Source organism: Chrysochloris asiatica, unplaced genomic scaffold, assembly GCF_000296735.1.
Source record: "Chrysochloris asiatica unplaced genomic scaffold, ChrAsi1.0 scaffold00030, whole genome shotgun sequence".
NCBI lineage: Eukaryota > Metazoa > Chordata > Mammalia > Afrosoricida > Chrysochloridae > Chrysochloris > Chrysochloris asiatica.
In genome coordinates this window covers 25,852,352-25,858,702 of record NW_006408548.1, presented here as the reverse complement: position 1 = coordinate 25,858,702, position 6,351 = coordinate 25,852,352, and the positions used below count along the sequence as shown (strand labels likewise).

Below are 6,351 nucleotides of genomic sequence, written 5' to 3'. Positions count from 1 at the left end.
GGGATTTGACACCCCTCTTGAAAATATTCCTAGTGATGCTATAGGCTAGGCGTTGGACTGCTAACTGCAAGGGCTATAGTTCAAACCCACCAGATGACCTATTCGAGAAAGGTGAAGTTGTCAGTTCCCATAAATATTTTTAGTCTCAGAAACTCTAGGGTCACTATGAGTTGGAGTTGATTTGATGGCAGTGGGTTTATTTTTAGGAGGGAAGATTCAAAGTCCTGGCATGGTGCTGTAGGATAAACACTGAATTGCTAACTGCAATGTCAGTGGTTCAAACCCACTCGCTGATATTGGAAGCTCTATATAAGGTCACTATGAATCAAACCAACTGGACGGCACACAGGAAAAACAACAAAGAAAAAATAAAATAGTGTGGCAGTTTATAAACAATTTTAGTTGATTTGTAGACTTTCTAAAAATTTTCCTTTGAATGTATGACTATTAGTGTTACCACTAGCCCAAACAGAAAATTTGAGCAGATAAAGAATATATTCCCTTCTTCAGGATAGGATGACAAGGTACACTGATTCCAATTCCCATTATCATTACACTGAAATCTGACTTGGCATGAATCATCTAGGACAGAATAAAGCTACTAGTGTCCTTTTATATAGTCGTTGGTGTTGGCTCTTACCTTCTATGTTGGGGTTTTACAAGGTGCACATATGGTTTGGCTATGTGGCCAGACCAACTGTTTCTTGCTAGGTAAGGCAGGAATAAAGGTTCCTGCCCAGGTCAACTTTAGGGCTGAGTCCCAGAGTCAGGCATCTTAAGAAGCAGCCAAAGAATCAGCCTGTGGGACCAATGGGGCTTCCAGGGACCTCCTACCCGTGCCATGGGAAAACTGTGGGTGCAATGCTGGACCTTCTTGGCGGTGTGGCTCCCATCCACCTGAAGATGTTCAGACTGGGCAGTGAGGGTGAGACGGGGGAGAGAAGGAAAGAAAAGTGTAAAATCCATCACACCTCTTTTTCCAGCTGCCGCTGGTTTTTAGCACGCTATCACTGTATCAGGCTGGTTGTGGCCTCGTCCTCTGATCTCAGCCCAGGATAAGGGGTCCACAGGGAGTGTCCCGATTGATTCAGAAATCGCTGTACTTTCCTTCCACAGACAGATTTCTCCACTAATGGGTGAGGGAAAACGAGGCCCTGCACCTTATATTAGAGTCAAAATCATGGAGCTGCTCTGGGAAAGCTGTTTTTTCCACATCTCTGCTGAGGAGCCTCTCCTACCTGTCTCTGCATCTCCCGCCCCCAAACTGCCAGGTCTGATTCTTGCTTAGCTGTTTTTCCTTTCAGAGTCTTGTATATGTCATTCCATTGCCATCTTCCCTACATGGTTTCTGCTGAGAAATCAGAGCACAGTCTTATTGGTTCTCCTTTGTAGGATGATTTCCTAGTATTTTGGGTTTGGAAAGTTTGATTATGATTTATATTTTAATGATTTCCTTTGGTGCCTATCTTTTTGTTGTTGTTGTTCTTATGTGCCATCTAGTTGGTACCAAGTCATAGTGACTCTATGCACAACAGAACAAAACACTGCCAAGTCCTGGGCCAACCTCTTAATTGTTGCCTTGCCCATTGATGCTGTCCACTGTGCCAACCCACCTCACTAAGGGTCTTCCTCTATTTCTCTGGCCCTCCACCTTACCAAACATGATATCTTTCTCCAGAGACTGGTCCCTCCTGACAATGTGTCTGAAGTATGAGAGACAAAATTTGGCCATCCTGGCCTCCAAGGAGCACTCTGGATGCCCTTCTTCCAACACATGTCTGTTGGTTCTTTTGCATGCCCATGGTACCTTCAATATTCTCCAACACCTAATTAAAAAGCATCAATTCTTCTATGGTCTACCTTATTCACTGTCCAGCTTTTGGATGCATATGAAGTTACCGAAAATTCCATGGCTTGGGTCAAGTGTACCTTAGTCCTCAAGCTGACATCATTGCTCTTCACCACTTCAAAAAGGTCTTGTACAGCAGATTTGCATAATGCAATATGTAGTTTGATTTCTTGACTGTTGCTTCCATGGGTGTTGATGGTTGATCTAAAAATAATGAAGTTCTTGACAATCTCAATCTTTCTTCTGTTGATAAGAATGTTGTTAATTAGTCCAGTGGTGAGGATTTTTGTTTTTTACATTGAAATGTAATCCATACCTAAGGCTGTGCTCTTTGATCTTCATCAGTAAGTATTTTGAGTCCTTTTCACTTTCAGCAAGCAAGTTTGTATTATCTTCATATCTCAGGTTGTTAATGAATCTTCCTCCAATCCTGATGCCACGTTTTTCTTCATAGAACCCAGCTTCTCAGATTATTCGCTCATCATAAAGGTTGAATAAGTATGGTGAAAGAATACAATCCTGTTGCCCACCTTTCTTAATTTTAAGCCATTCAGTGTTACCACGTTCTGTTTGAACAACTGCCTCTTGGTCTAAGTACAGATTCCTCATGAGCACAATTATGTGTTCTGGAATGCTCATACTTTGCAATGTTGTCCATAGCTTGTCATGATCAACACAATCGAAAGCTCTTGGTTTCTGCTGAGAAATCAGAGATTAGTCTGATTGGTTCTCCTGTATAGATAACTGCTCATGGTTTTTACAAGCATGTCTCAGGATTCTTTACTTGTCTTTGGCTTTGAAAAGTTTAATTATGATATGTCTTGATGATTTTCTTTTGGGATCTATCCTGTTCAGGATTTGTTCAGCTTCTTGTATGCTTATCTGCTTGTCTTTCATGACGTTAGGGAAACTTTCTTCCAAAAACTCTCTAGCAGTTTTATTTGTGCTTTTAATTGTCTCTTCCTATTCTGGAATTCTGATCACTCATAAGTTATTCCTCTTGACGGTGTCCCACCTAACTCATAGGTTTTATTAAGATTTTTTCATTCTTTTATTGATTGATCTACTATCATACTAGTACTGAGAGATTTATTTTCAAGGTCACTAATTTATCACCTTTATGGATCATTTAGTCTCTTGTGTCTTTGTTGTAGAGAGTCTGTACAGTGCATTTGCTTAGTCTCCCATCTTGCTGGAAATCCTGATGATCTGTTTTTGAAATACATTAACCTTGAAAATCCTGTAGAACAGATTTACTCTACAGAATTTGGGGAACCATGGGTCAGAATTGACTAGACGGCAACTAACAGCAACAGTGTCTCCCTTTTGATACATACTAGCTGTGTAACGTAGGACAAAGTAATGCCTGAGGCCTTTCATTTTCTCACATTGTAAAATAAAGGTAGCTGGATTTTATTATTTCAATGTTTTCTTATAATCTTAATGTCCCATAGCTATTCTGCTAATTATTTGGGAGACTAAGATTCATACAAGAGACATTTCTTTAGATGTAGATACAACACAGGCTAAGTAGTCTTAAAAATCCTTTCATGTGATTAGCTCATTTCCACCTTCTTCATTCATTATTGTTTAAAGTAACAGGGACTCAACAGAACTCTGCAAATACTTGCAAAATAATTTGTTTATAAACTGTCCTAGTGTCATCATGGTCTTAAATTGAAAGATAACTCCTTTCTGCATCATTCTTCTTAACTTGCAACAGGAATTTTTCAAGTTCTGTTCCTTGAAATACTGGAATAAATGTTCCTCATTTAAAAGCTATGTAATGAAATATTTTTGACAAAAATTATATCCTGTAGGATATCCTGTATGTGTTCTAAAATTCACATTGTTCTCTATACTAAAGTTTCATTGCAGCTCTGCTACAGTGATTGATCCCTGTTTCCCTGTTTATTTATTTATTTATTTTTCACATAGTGTGGTAGCCAGAAAAACAGCTCCCAAAGAAGGCCTTGTCTGTGAACTATGGAATTACCTTCCCAAAACAGCAATTTAGTCTTCGTTCCTGAACTCTTCTGCACTTATTTTATCAGAATTGAATAGGAAGCTTCAGCCCATTAGATCTTTACCATGACTGGCTGGGAGACCCACTCAGCTTGATCTTTACACAGACTGTCCAGGGGGCTGGACAGTCTATCTTAGACTGGGTTCTCTAGAGAGGCAAAACCAGTGAAACTGATATGTGTATATATAAAGAGTTTATAACAAGGAAATGGTTCACAGAATAGCAGAGGTAGGAGAGTCCCTAGTCTGGGTCAAATGAACCAAGATTGGAAGGTTAGATGGCAAGCAGGCAAGCGATAGAGCAGATCACTGGTTCTAGTCCAAAGAACCAGAGATTTTGGATGAGGCAGTTGCAAGATCTAGATCCAGGAGAGATTAACAAGCCTTTCGTGAGTTTCTAATACACTGGAAGCAGGCCACATTCCCTAAGAAAATATGCTTTCAATTGATTAGCTGCTCATTGTATAACTCACCATAGTGTTAATAACATTGTAGTAGATCTCATTAGGAGTTCTGGTGTTGCACTGTGGGCTAATGCATCAGACTGAAAGTTATTTGAACTGCAAGGTCAGTGGTTAAAGCTTACCAGCTTCTTCTTGGAAACGCTACACAGGGTTGCTATGGATTGGGAATTGACTTGATATCATTTAACAACAATAACAATGAGATCTCATTAAGTTGATAATTGCACCTTATCTGCTAAACTACTTAGAATTCTGATCCAGTCTATTTGACACAAAACCTTAGGTATCAGAGTTCAAACTTGTGAACTTGATACATGGGCATACCTCCTTAAAACATGTACATAATCTCTAAATAAAGGAAATTATGGTCACATTTGAGTCTAACAGGATACGACATACCTATAATTGAAAACACACCTAATTTGTATCTTATATTTCACAAATAAAGCAAAAATACTTGATGCACACAGAAAGTATATGTATATATTCAAAAAATTATCATCCTCGTTGCTGCAACTGGTTATGTGGCTATACCAAAAAGAGTTCCATATGATTAATAATAAAATATCAGAAATAGACAATACACTGAAATGGTAAAGGAGTAGAATGACGAGATGGAACCGAGAACCAGCGATATAGAAGACAAATCTCTCAATACTGCTAAGATAGAAAAAAAAAAAAAAAAAGAATAAAAAAAAAAAAGTCTGAAGAGAGTCTAAGATTCATGTTGGATAACATGAAGAGGCATAAATTAAGAATTATCAGCATTTTAGAATAGGAAGAATCACAGAAGTCCACAGAGAAGACAGTTGAGGCGCTTCTAGAAGAAAATTTCCTTAACATTTTGAAGGATGAGAAGATAAGCATTCAAGAAGTTGAATGAATCCCAGGAAAGACAGAATCCAAAAGAAAATCACCAAGACATATCAATCAAGCTCTCAAAAATCACAGACGAGAGAATCCTAAAAGCAGCTAGAGAAGTGTTAAATCCTAAAAGCAGCTAGAGAAGTGTTACTTACAAAGGCAAGCAAATCAGATCAAGCCCCGACTTCTCAGCAGAAACCATACTGGCAATAAGGCAATGAGGAGACATTTATAAACTCTAGAGAAAATACACTGCCAACCAAGAATTGCCTATCCAGAAAAACTGTCAATCAAATACAATAGTGCAATCAAAACATTCCAGAATAAACAGAAGCTAAGATATATTGTCAATGCCAATCCAGTGCTTCAAAACATATTAAAGGGAGTTCTTTGGAATGAAAACCAACAAGAACAGACAACGAGAGATTGACAGACGTGGCAACACCATCCAGAACTAAGTCAACAGACAGCAGAGCTCAGAACAGAACAAAATTACAACAATGAATTCAGAGGACCTGTGAGGCCAATCAAAGATCAAAAGAATAATAATGTCAAAGAAGGGAAAAATATAGGAACAGAGATCCAGGTGGTGAGGAGGTCACATAAATTGCAGGATAAAATAGACTATCTTAAATGGAGGGAAAAGTTACTAGACTATAGGGTAACCCCAAAGAAAGGTAATACTTCAAAACTTACCATGAAATTGAAGATCCAAGTAGAACAAGGAAACATTAAAACTAAGAAACTGACAAGAAATAGCACAAAAAACAGAACACGAAGCCACGCAGAACAAAGGAATGAACAGCACCACAAGAAATTAACATAATGACAACAATCAATTCATAACTATCAATAATTACACTGAGTGTGAATAGATTAAATACACCAGTGAAGAGACAGAGAGTGGCATGATGGATAAGAAAACAAAGCCCTTTAATATGTTGTCTTCAACAGACACACCTTACACAAAAAGACAAAAACAAAAAGTTAAAATATGGAAAAATATATATATACCAAGCTAATTGCAATAAAAAACAAGAAAGAGTGGCAATAAAAACCACTGATCAAATAAACTTTAAGGCAAAAACCAGCATACAAGATAAAGAAGGACACTATCTCATGATTAAAGGGTCAACTGAAAAAGATACC

General features: G+C 38.1%; 1 pseudogene; it reads left to right on the top strand.

Moving 5' to 3' along the window:
• Positions 1-810: 810 nt before the first annotated feature.
• Positions 811-6,351, top strand: part of LOC102836282 — a 113,682-nt pseudogene continuing 108,141 nt past the window's right edge.